Raw genomic sequence first — 14,017 nt, forward strand, 5'->3', positions numbered from 1 at the left:
AAACATATCCATTACAGAGATAATAAATAGCACACAATAAAGCTCAAAATTACCAGCCATTATAAATAATTTAAGAATTTTGTTTATTTTAATAACGGAAAAATCACTTTGTGGTCTTTCATGTGGTGAAAAATACTTTTATTTTCAAACACTACTGATGGATGAAAAATTTTGAAAAGCTAATTTTTTTAAAGAGAAGAGAGGCGTAATTTAAAGAGAAATGAAATTCTTTATAAGAGCTAAAAGTTTTTTAAATTTTTATATATTTTTTATAAAGTTAGAATTGTAGCAAAATTTATAAAATTTCAAACTGTGAAATTTAAATTATTAAAATTTGCAATGAAAATGTTACAGAAAACAAATAATTCTTCCAAATGTTTAATTAAAAATTTTCTGGAAATATATATGAATACTTATTCTACAATTTTTAAATTATTCATATACGTATTTTTATAATTTAATTTTTCAAAAATATATTTTTTAAAATTAATTAATATTTCGAATATAATATTAAATATTAAATTTATTTTTTTGTAAATATATTTTCTACAATTTATTTTTGCGAAAATATTTTACACAATATGTATTCCATTAAATTTTTACTTTTTCGAAAATTAATTTTTTCGTAAATTTATTTATTCGAAAATACATTTTCTACAATTTTTATTCACTAATTAAAAATATTAAGTTATGCGGAGATTGCAGCGAACTTTCGAAAATATATTTTCTACAATATTTTAATTTTTCGAAAATGTCATTATTTATGGTATATACATTTTTATAATTTATTTTTTCAAAATATTCTATATTTTTTAAATTTTTCGAAGATATATTTTTAAAATTTTTTTATTATTTCGAAAATATGCTTTTTAGAATTTTTCGAATATATTTTCAAAATATTTTTAATTTTTTGAAAATATATTATTTTTAATTTATTATTTTGAAAATATATTTTCTACAAGTTATTTTTTCGAAAATATGTATTCTAAAATTTATTTTTTCGAAAATATATTTTCTATAATATTTTAATCACTTAATAAAAATTTTAAGTTATTCGGAGATTGTAGCGAACTTTAAAATTGATATTTTCTAGAAATTTTTAAGTTTTCGAAAATATGTTTTTTATAATTTATTATTTCGAAAATATATTTTTTTCAATTTTTTAATCATCTAAAAGAATATTATATATATTTACCCCATTTTAATCACAAAACCCTCCACTCAAAATTTATATTTTTTTTTATAAATTTTCGACCGCCGTCTGATACTCCCAGCTGTCTCTCGCGCCCTGTCACTGTCCTGTCATTGTCACCACCATACTCTGTAACGAATCCACGCATATGCTCTACTTTTCCCACACAATCTGTCAATATATCTATCTATATGTATGTGCGCCTTGTGTGTCCTTTGTGGTAACTCATTTTATTTTCCCGGTGAAATCCTTGACAAATCGCTGTTTGGTTATGCTCCATTGATGCTGAGTACAAAACCAAATTATGAAACCATAAAATGCATTTACCCATCTAATTTAGAAGTGTGTGGTATTTATTTTTAAATAGTATGTGTACATACATATGTATTGGTGAAGAATTATTAAATATTCGAAACAGAGTTGCCAGTGGAATGAAAATTTTTAAAAAATCATATTCACTTATGAAATTTGCTGGAGTACACTGTAGTACTGAATGATGTGGCCCAAACCAGAATTTATCGATAGCGTTCCCCAAGGTGCGAAGAATAAGTTATAAGGATTCACTCACACCTTATTTTTATAATAGAAAAAATGAAATCTAAGACTCAGGCCTAGAAACGCCAAGCGAGAAGTGAGTGAGAAACTGACAGAGAGAGAGACTGAAAAAAGGGGGAAAATGTAAATAGAGAGAAAAAGGTGAGTAGACAGAGAGAAGGAGAAAGATGCAAAAAGAGTAAATAAAGAGAGAATAAGAGTGAGGAAGAGAATAAGTGGATTGAATATACCAACAATAATACAAATAAGTTGCAGCAGATTCTTCTCAAAGCTTCCATTTTATCCGATACGAGAGTTCATATTCATGAAAAATTATTACAATAAAAGACTTATCAGGAGCATAAGGAATCAGCATAATATACAAGATTTTATGGTTTAATATTATAACAGCTTTTCTTATACATGGCAACGCTACTCGTCAACAGAAACAACAAAACGTTCAAAAATTCTTTATAAAACCACTCGAATTACAAACGGCTGAAAAAACCAAGCATGCTTCCTCACACTGAAACTATTTTTATGTTCGGCGATTTCGAGCGTGACAAGAACACAATGCCAGCCAACATACAAAGCGCATGCGCAACATAAACGAGTCCTTCTGGGCACACATAAACGTCAAGTCTTTGCCTGGCAAGCTTGTTATTGCTTTTTGACGCATGCTCTTTGCCTTTTTGTTCAAATTCAAATTTTCTCCACAAATTATGTGGCATAAATTCACAAATTATCGGTTTATTGAGCATTTTAATTTCGCTAATCGGCTTGCAGACGAACATACACACACACATACCAACAAAGTGCTAACAATTAGAGCAGTTATCGGGCGATCGCTTTGAAGACGCTCTACTTTACCTGTGCGCCATTCACAAGAACCGAGCTTGCGTTCGTTGTTGTTGCAATTGGCGACTGCGGCATTTAGCACGTCGCGTTCACAACTAATTTTGCAGTCATTTTGGCGAGTTGCGCCGAGTGTTTCTTTTGTCAGCGCTTACACGGAATCAACTGGCGGCGGAATTTTTTATTTTTTTTGCATTCGCTGATCTTTTTCGCGGTCTGTGGCGTTCTGGCGCTTGACTCGGTTCGCTTGTTATGTGAGCTAGTTGTTGTTTGTGTTGTTGGTATTTGAACAATATTTTTACGATTACCATTTTACTTACATTGTTTGTAGTCGCGACATGCTTGCTTCTATCTTACCTCGTCTGAGGATCGTTCCTTAACGTGCCACAGCGCCGACCTGCCCGTGCATCCTTTTACTTAACGAACACACATATATTATTTCTATTTCGGCATGGACCCTTTCCGTTTACCCAATTATCGTTTAATATGCATTTTGCTATATATTTTTTAAGCCATCTTCATTTCTCAGCGCGCCTCAGTTCGATATGTATGAGCTCGCTAGTCTTTCCACTAACCTTACCCCGTTGTCTACGTGTCTTGCTACCTTTTTGACCTGCCTAGCTTATTTTGTTTTTTCCTTCTTCATCTTGCGGTGGCAGTTTAGTTAACGTTTTCGTAATTCATTTAAGTCAAATTATGCGGTTCCATTTAGCTTTGATCTTTTTTAACTCGAAAGCGCCTTTTTGCGGTCTAGACGAACAAGATAGTTATTATTGTGCTTACTGACTCGCAAACAATTTATATTGGCTTAAATTTGCATTTAGGTCATGCCGAATATCATCGGCAATGTACTTAACGGGCTATTAAGCGACATTTCAATTAATTTTTTCAATAATCATAAATATTATTTAACGCAAGGATATGTCGAAAACGAGGAAAATGAAAAGTACTTGTAAAATAAAGTACACAAATATACTGCGTAAGAGTAAAATGGGCATAAGTATATTTAAAGTTGATGAAGAGAGCGAAATCAGAAGCTTTAAAGTAATGTACATATGAGTAAAATTCTAAGTTAGGCTGAAGTGAAAATCTCCATCTTCACAGTTATGATAAAAACTATTGATAGCAGCAACAGCATTTCTATTAAAATATGTATTTTCTGTCGAGACTATGGAATGATCTTAAAAACCGTCCAAGCACGTAGTTCTCACACTCGATTAGGACTTATAATGGAAGCCATTGGTTTTTGTATTTTTTCTCGACACCTTGAAATGTTACTTCATCAGTTTAACCCGAATACAGAATACGCAGACTACTACAGAGATATTCAGTTAATCTTTAAGAGACTAGAGAACGTAAGCGGAGACCTTGAACTACCCGAATTCATTTAAGAGATATTCGCACTGTTTTTGAGAGATATATAGGCTTTTCTACGAGAGGTGAAAAAATAAAACCGGACACCTAAGACATTGTCCAAATGCAGCCGAGCTCTACTCCTACATACACATACTTAGAAGATTTACGGATCGACCCTTGAAAGCCTAAAACACCTTCGAAGAAGATCTTGAATTCCGTCAAAGCTCTGAAAAGATCTATTACCACTTAAATAAGATTTATATGGGTTGAACTTTAAGATACCAGTAAACGTAAGCGGAGAGCGGAGTTGTGGTACGGTTCCATCAAGTTCTACTGGACCGGACACCTAAAATATCGCCAAAGTTCAGCCGTAAAAAACCTGAAAAGATCTATTTCTATTTAATGGAGCGATACTTGGGTTAATGTATAAGAGTTTTGAGAACTTAAGTGATAAGGTTACATTTATCAAGTCAAAAAAAAATCTAACCGTACCTTAGTTAACGTCAAATTTCAGCCAAACTCCGTTACGATTTACTTAAGAAATAAACGGATATAAAAAACTTAGCGACAGATCTTGAATTCTGGTACACTTCTGAAAAGTTCCATTCCAGTTTAATGGATAAATATTTGGGTTGATTTTTGAAAGACTCGGAAACGTAAATGTTGGAGACTTTGAGTTTTGGTAAGACCAAGTTTATTGCCGTTTATGTGAGATATAATCCAATTAATTTTGAGAGATATTCGCGTGTATCTTTAAGAAGCGAAAATACTGAATCGGAAACTTTAGATAACGTCAAAATTATGACAAGCTCTATTCCGATATGTGGATCCATAAAACTTAACCAGAAATCATGAAAACGGTCAGCGTTATGAAAAGGTCTTAATGGAGTTATATTTGGGTTGAATTTTGGGAGACTAGGAAAAGAAAACGAGAACTTTTACTATCGTCAAGTTCTATTTCGATGTATTTGGTCTTGTTGATATTGAGACTATTTCGGTTATATATTCATAAAGCTATAAAACGTCGCTTGCGATCCAGGCTGTCGGCAAAGTTGAGAAACATGGAAGAATAGTGTTTTAAAGGAAAAAATATCTGGTTTTCGGTAGCTAATATTGCAAATATGAACTTAAGAGTTTTTGCAAAGAATTTTCTTGGTCTCTTTCTTTTCTTTCTAATTACTGGTGTGGGTTTCGACGTAAAGATTTCTTATCAATCTTCACTATAAAAAAAAACGAGCAGTACAGAACCTTTATCCAATCATTAGCATGCAATGAAAAACTCCTCCACAAAAAGTGTTGCAAGTCCATTAATAATCCTCAGAACTTTGAATCTATTGGAGTAGTACAACGTACCTTGAAATCCTGAGTTACGGTAAAGTTGAAAAATATGGAAGGAAAGTACTAAACCGTACAGAAGGATAGTTCTGATAAGTTCTTGGAAGTAGAAATATCTATGTTTATTTAGCTAGCTCGTAAGTAATATTACCAAGTTGGACTTAGTGATTTTCCCAAGGCATTTGTCTGAACCCTCTCTCCCGTTCTGTCTAGTGGATTTCTAATTTAATTTCTTTGCATATTTCAATAAGTAGCAAAAAATATATCTCTCGTTGAGTTCAAGCACACGAAAATGCATAACTTCCCAATAAAATGAACAACTCCTCCAAAAATAGTATTGTAAGTCCATAAAGAATCCTCAGAGCTGCGAGTATGATGCACAGGCATCAAAAGCCAATAAAATATTAATGCAAAAGCAATATGCTTGTAAAACTTATTAATTAACAGCAACAAGTACGGCACACTACAAGCCGCAACGAGCTCCGCAGCCACATGGCATTCCATTAACACGCTCGCGCAAATCGATTAAATTGTGAAAATGGACTCGTAAAATATTAAAATCATAACTGCTGCTTTAGAGGTAGGCAAAAATGTAAAAAAGAAAAAACTCTCGTTCTTCAACAGAAATTTTTCATAGTTATTTGTACATAGTTTCAGGTTGAATGCGCATTGGCTACAGCGGTCTACAACGAAACGCGGTTGGCCAAGTTGAGACAGCCAAATGTTGGTAGTGTTGTTTTACTTTTTGTTGTTATTGTGGGGATGCCAATTTTATTACCCACATAAAATATAACAAAAGCAAAATGAAGTGGGAGAAAAACAACAACAAAAACAACTAAATAATATCGGCGCTCATATATAAACGCGCTGGTAGGACTTCTGGGGCATATGAACGCCAGTTCGTGTGTGCGCCAGCGCTTTTAAGTGTTTAAACGAAACAAACCAATTGTAAACGTAAGAAATTATCGAATAATAAATATGAGTTGAAGTACAAGTGAAAAAGTTCATCGTTAAAATCGCTGGCGAGGTGAATGGCGGTCGGTCGGGTCAGGCCATGCGAAAAATCCAAGAAGCAGAAAGGGAAGCAGCAGCAGCAGACGCTTGAGAAGCAGCAGCGGCTAACCGCCAGCAGGCTAAGATCACTATTTTGTTGCTGCTGTTGCTGCTTCTTCTCCTCCTCGTTCTTACTTATGCACTCAAGCGCAACGGCAACAAATGAAGTGTGGCACAGTGCAGAGCAAAGAAAATAAAAAAGCTGTATATGTATGTATGTGTGCGTGTGAGAAATGTATGGCAAATAAATATCTGCGTTTTGTATTCAAATAAAAGTTCATAAATCGGCATTAAATACGACGGCCAAGAAACCCTTTATTGGTCCATGAAGAAGAAGAAAAAGCAGCAGAAGCAGAATAAGTGGCGTTCCATTGTGTCGATGAGCCAACAAAGCTGTGTATAAGCCATATTCATATGCAAGTGTATTTGTAACTTTATAAACATTTGCGTGAAATATTTGTAGTTGCATTCGGTTGCAACTTGTAGCCCTAGGTCTTGGCCTAACTGGCTTGCAGGCAGGTAGATTGGCGCAGTGTAAAAGCTTTATGCATTTTACGGAATTATATGTGTGTGTGTGCGTGTGCTGGCTGCTCATAACTCAAACTTTTATGTTCGCACTCGGAAATTTTTATTACTCATAATGAGTGATTTCATGGAAGCCCTTTGTAATTGGTAAAGCAAATTTATTGCCTATTGATATGAGTGTCCCTAAGTGTTGTTTGTTGTTATTTTTTGCAACAGGCATAAGATGATAAATTGTATATTGTTGTTTGTTGTCGGTATTTAAACACAAATATGCTTAGAACTGCATTCGAAAGGATTTCGAATACCTTGCTGCCATTGAGTGGAAGATCGAAAACAGCGCGAAATTCAGACCATATATTGATCGTATTTGGTTCCATGCATATGAAAGGTTTAGTCGGTGACCTTGTTAAATGTAGCCGATGCTAAGAAACTTAAGAGATACCACGATTCGTGAATATGGCCGAGAACTCTACAAAAAACAAAATGTTTGGAAGATATCGAGAAACCATCCAAATTGACAATTAGTGTGAAACTTCAGTTTTTATTTTTGATTTAAAAACTATTTATATGTAGGTCCACATAATCAGATCTTGCGCAGCAACTGTCTATATACTCGTATATAATATTTTTTCTGCTCATTTAGGTGGATTTTTTGTTGTATGAGAGCAAACGTATGTATGAACTTTTCAGGAAAATAAACATCCCGGGTTTGAAAAAGTCATTAAAGGTATTTAGAAAGTATTCCACTGACGAACGTTTAACGGAAAAAAATCTTACGGTATGATATCACATGATCTTGGTGGCCAATCGACAAACCCAAAACGTGAAAATATCTGCTCACCGAAGTGTTCTCTCAATAAATCCATTGATTGATGCGATGTGTGGAAAGTGGCGCCGTCTTGTTGAAACCAAATGTCGCCGAGATCACGAGCTTCAATTTCAGGCATCAAATAGTCGGTTATCATGGTGCGATAACAGTCGTCATTGACCATTACGTTCTCACCAGCATCATTTTTAAGACAAATTGACCGATGGTTCCACCGGCTCACAAACCACACCAAACGTTGTTTTTTTTTTCTGTATGAAATTGCAGCTTTTGAATCTCTTAAGATTGCTCTTCGTCCCAAATGCGAAAATTTTGCTCGTTAACACACCCATTGAGACAGAAAGGGGCATCATCGCTGAACAAAATTTGGCTCACAAACGACGGTTCTGCTTAGAACTTTTCAAGAGCCCATAGAGCGAAGCGATATCGCTAGGAAAAATCGGGCGGCTTCAGTTCTTGTTCAAGGTGTATTTTGTACACTTTCAATTTAAGATCCCGACGTAAAATGCGCCAAGTCGTTCCAAACGTCAGTTCGAGTTGCTGCGAACGCCGTCAAATCGACTCTCTATGATCTTCGTATACACTCTCAGCTACGGCCGCTATATTTTCTTTACTGCATGCTGAACGTGATCTATTCAGTTGAATATCCCATTCCAATAATGAATGCTGGGTCTCAAGATGGGTGATGGTGTTGTGAATAGTACGCTCAGTAAATAATTTGAGCGAAGCGCGCGAAGTTGAACGATTGGTAAACATTTTTCAGGCATAAGTCTTTCTTTTATGAAATGCCAAACAATATTAAACAAAAATAATAAAACAGCTTGACATGACTAACGTGTAATTTATCAAACAAGGGCTTTTAAAAAAGTACCTCTACTTGGACCACCCGTTAAATGTTCAGCATGACGTGTCCGTCTGACAATCCGTCTGTATATAAGCGAACTAGTCATTCAGTTTTTTTAGATACCGATTCGAAATTTTGCACACGTTCTTTTTTCCCCAAGTAGCTGCTCTTTTGTCGGAACCGCCGATATCGAATCACTGAAACATATAGCTGCCATACAAAATAAACGATCGGATTCAAGCGCTTGTATGGAAAGATTTTCATTTGACGAGATATCTTAACGCAATTTTGCATGAGTTATTCTCCAAGGCAAAGGTGCAATCTCCGAAAAACATGGTCCAAACGAGTCACTAAAGCATGTAGCAGACATACAAACTAACCAATCAAAATCAAGTTCTCAATGGAATATTTTGTAATTGTGAAGGGTATTATAGCTTCGGTGTAACCAAACTTAACGTTTTACTTGTTTTTCTTCTTCTTTACCGCTCATTAATATTATTTTTATTGTAAATCTCAATAAATCAATCTGTAAAGAGCTCTTCAAATGCACACGCACTTAAATCGAAACTGTGGAATCCATTGCATACAATTATGATAACGTTAATGACCGACATAAATCTATTAATAATCCATTATCTATTGAATTTGGAAGAAACATGATTCAAAGTAGTTGACACAAGTAAACAAAGCGAACATAGATTCCAGAATTAAAATGAAGAAATAAAATTAATAGCAACAAGAATGAGAACACAAGAGGGGAAGCGTTCAATCAGCGCAGATAATAAAAACATGCATCAAACTTTTTGACAATTTCTTGTTTGCGCTGCGTACAGAAAGACACTTTGCTACATACCATATGTGAATATATACACACACGCATATATACAGCTATGCATATAAACATTAGTATTGATGTAAGCAATGGCATTTGAGAAATACACCGAATAACTAACCCTTCTCTTTCACAACCAAATTTATCAATAAACAGTGAAACAACAATAACAATGAGAAGAAAAAGTACAACAAAAAATAAACAACTGCCAAAGCAAGTGACAGAGTTATCGCGCTACACCAACGCCGCCAGGCAGACAGTCAGCCAGCCAGCCAAAAGCATGGAGCTTCGCTGACAGATATGAATGTGTGCCGATATGAGGAAGAAATTAGACGCACAACAACAACATGCAACGCTAACAAAGCGCAGACAAAGTGGCGAATGCGTTAGTTGTCACCAGCGTCTAATACAACAGCAGCAACAACAGCAAAAAGTGTGCAGACGCAACGGCGAGATTTTTAATCGAATTTGTATTAAGATTGCAAGGCCATAACCCAACCCTGTCCAGCGCGCTCAAAGTGCCACATTGCTGCAAGGGGCTTTGGCAATCATTGATTTCTGAGCCAGCCAACGGCAGCAGCGTGCTTGCAACACCGTTCGTGGCAATGCGGCGCGCATGTCGCAGGGCCGCCTGCTGGAGCGCTAAAGAATTTATGGCCCCCTATGGTTTTATCGACGCCTTTGCGACAAGGCAAGACCGGCCGGTGTGTTGCGACTGACTGCTGTGCTGCGGACGCTTACTTGTATATTGTTGTTGTTATTTGTATATTGTTATTGTTATTTGTGTATTGTTGTTGTTATTGTGTTGCGCTTTAACTTTTTCGCCGTGCTCGTTTGCCAGAAAGTGCGTTCGCGCCGGAGATGCTGCACGAGCAGCAGCCGCACTTGTTTTTATTTCTTCGGTGTAAATTCTTTGCGACAGATAACAATGACAACTCTCCAGCTGGTTGTCGCTTTGGCTCAGCATCTTTACGCGTTTTATCAACGATATTTTTAGGGATTTAAATTGTGAGTTCTTTCTGGTTTTTGTAAATTTCGATTTTATTCAATTCATTTTTCATTCTCATTCTTGATAAGGGTTGGAGTTTTATTGTTTTTGTTGTTGTTATTTTTTTAATTTTTGTTTGTTGTTGTTACTTGTTTGTTGCAACTGCAGCAATATCTTCTTGTGTTGCTTGCATGTTTTTATGACACTTAACCTTTGGTTGTGGCGTGTTGCACACCTTTGCACTCATCGCAGTCTTTGATAAATACTTAGCTGATAGCGGTGAGCAAGTATGAGTGGCGGCGGAGCTAATACAATCTTTTAATATTTTTGGAATAAAACTTTAAGTGCGTAGTCGCATTACTTTCAATCACCTTTAGGTGTTTCGATTATATCATAAGGCGCTATCGTAGCCGAGTGTTCTTTTCTGCTTCGGCATATGAAGTCAGTAACCTAAGTCTAAGCACATAGTGCAGCAATTAAATTATGCTGTATGGCCACGAATGTTATAGATAAACTAAGAGCTAATAAAATTAGTTGGGAAACAAAATTTACAATATTTTTAATTACAATTATTTTTAAATTAAAGATCAAATCTACCAAATATAGAGGTTTTTATTTGCAAACTTACCATATGCATGCCTGTAGACTATCTTCTACTTTGCATTACTCGTTTCATGATGGCAATTTTCGACTTCGTTGTTTGTTGTTTTTGCGCAAACTCGTTGCACTACCATTCCAGCTTATTTCATTCAAAAACACGCACAAAATACACACTATACACTACCGAAAAGCTAACCGATCGCTTTTAAAGAACACAGATTACGTAAGAGTGTCGCTTACTGATTAAAAACCCGACGAAAACCGACTCAAATGGAAATACTCACTGCACTATATTTCATAAACTCATATTAACAAACTTCACGACTAAGTTTTCGAACTGCAAACCGAAGCAGAAAAACGAACTATACATCATTTGGTGTTTTCAAATTTCACTTTGTTTTTTGTTTTCTTTTGTGTAGTTAACATTATTAATGTTTTTTTTTAAATTATTTTAACTTACTTTTTTTTTTGTTTTTGGTAAAAAGTTTTTATAATCGCGTTGTCGTGAAATTAGCACTTAATGCTGAAATTAATTACCTCAGTGCGAGGTGTGCGGCGCGTGAGGTGCGGTGTATGCCAGGTTTCATTCCACGGGCGGTGCTACTGCACTTGCATCGGCTCACTTGCCGGCGTGCCAGTTGTAACAGGGGCGCTGGGCGCTGCCGATATTTCGTGCGATTCATTGGAATTCTTCGGTCACTGTTCTTTGTTAATTCTTCGCACTTCGTTGTACAAATGAACTTTTGCTCCAAAATGGATGTGTGATATGTAGTTTTCGACATATTTTCGTGTATTCTGCGGTATTTTAGTGTTCTTATTCACAATTGTTGTTGTATTTTATCTTGAAATGCCGGAATTTACGCGCTTGTATCTTCGTGATTAATTTATAGACGCTTCTCAGCACACACTGAATCGGGTTCATGTGTTCACGCCTCTGCAATTTCGCCAAACGCGTTGCTCATTGTGTATATGCGATCCCTTCGATTTGTTCGCAATAAATTTGGGAATATGTAAGTTTCATTAGTACATAAAATGACAATAAATATACACACATATAAATCGTGGCATATATACGCGAGGGACCAGATTTCAACAAAAAGTAATAATAAATATTTATATAAAGTGAAGCAATAATTATTAAGAAAAATGCTGGATGCGCGGAAATAAGGTTAGGCATATGTTGAGACTTGAGCTCAGACCTCAAATATAGTTCAGGAAATATCAAAAAGTACATTAGACCATCGCTGAACGCAGCCCCAAATTATCGATTATGGCTAGTTGAAGGGAGAAGTCACCTCCGCGTAAGACTTCCTCCACCCCTCTGGCTCGTCACTGATGATTTTCTTCTTACCGGTACCTGAAACTGATGGTACATGACTGTCCCGCTCAGTCGGTCTGCCTCGCTCAGTGGCGTGATGCTTCACTCTCTTCAAGCATTTAGTAACCTCGGGTGGGCAGAGTCGTTCACCTGACTTTCGAGGTTCTTTAGTTTTGGGAAGGGCCGTCCTGAGGGTTAGTCCCGCAACTAGTATCCGCTTTTTGCGCGTTGCGCGTCGAGCGACCCCGCAGCGTTTGCCGATCTTACAAACAGGGTTCCCACCTCCAATACTGGATGGCGAACTTTTTCGTATGTCTGTGAGCGGGGTTGAGGCCTCCAGAATTCATGCGCCTGCCACAGACGAAGCTGTGAGTGGATTACCTTTTGCGTGGATGCCACTTGGTGTATTAATACTACTGTTGTCACTTTCGCTCATCTTGGTTCTTGCATTGTTATCTTATGCTAGAGGTGGATGGGTTCTTCAAGGGTATTTTTCGCGTCTTCCTTCTACTTCCCGAAACGCTTACTAGAAGCCAATCCGGGTGCATCAACCAACCCTCCTCCTTTTACAACACGTGCTTAGGGCTATGGCCATAATGACAAAGCCAGAGAGATTTGAAATTTGCGGTGAGAAACAGCTTGCGCTTAAGTGTTTGTTAAGATCTTGTTTTATACATATTTCGCCAGTTGTTTTTAGAAATCTACTTCCATCAGAGCATGTAATGTATCACGTGAACTAATGTTTGCAAACTAACGGGTGTAGGGGTAGATAGAACGTAAAAGAATCGCCCTACTCTAACTGTCACAAAATCCGAAAAACAATAAAACATGCAGTGCAAATACCAATCCTAATACAATTACAGTCCGGAATCTTAACTTAGATCAATTACAACGATTACGACTGACAAACGGCGCTTCCAAATAGTAAATAACAAAAAAGGAATAAAAAATAAAACGGTAAACACTAGAATATAATAAAATTTAAACAGCCACTAAAACATTACGCAAGACTTGGCGCCAATTGATTGCTTATCGCTGACAAGCTGACTTTCCACCAAGGCAAACATTTGTTGTACAAATACAAATACACAAGCATTGTATTTACAAGCAGCGCTGCCGAAAAGGACATGCCCAGCACAAGGAAGACAAATACTTGAATAAATAACTCGCGAATGAAAAAAAGGACGCAGAAGTGTCACCGAAATTGAAACAATAATAACGCCGATCAGTTACAACCCGAATTACAAAAACAGAAACAATTGCATGCACTTGTCAAGGCGTTGAATGAGAAACTAGGAGACAGTTGCTTTTGCCACACAGACGTGGCACACACGCACATCCAGCGAGCGTTGCGCTTAAATGCAGCACACTGATTACGATCGCTTGCAACGTGGATGCATTACAGTACGTTGTTGTTGTTGTTTTGTTTTTTTTTAGCTGCTGTTGATAAACGAGTCATTACGAGTTGACGTGACACCACACGTTGAGTGCAGCGAGTACAGCTGTATTATTTCCCGCAATGCTAGTTGCATCATGTTGCATGTGCTGAGGATATGTGGAGAGGCAACAACAAACGTAAGTTAGTGGCCATAGCAAGATATTGTGGCATATCCTTAAGATATCCTTAATGTTTGCGCAAGCACAGTGATGCGTGGGCGATCAAAAGTTGAATAATAGAAAATTTAAACGGAAGGGAAAGCGGCTGCAAGCAAATATACTTTAGTATAAGAGTTTTTATCCTACATAATAACCAATAGAA

This window comes from Bactrocera oleae, chromosome 3 (genome assembly GCF_042242935.1).
Source record: "Bactrocera oleae isolate idBacOlea1 chromosome 3, idBacOlea1, whole genome shotgun sequence".
Classification (NCBI taxonomy): domain Eukaryota; kingdom Metazoa; phylum Arthropoda; class Insecta; order Diptera; family Tephritidae; genus Bactrocera; species Bactrocera oleae.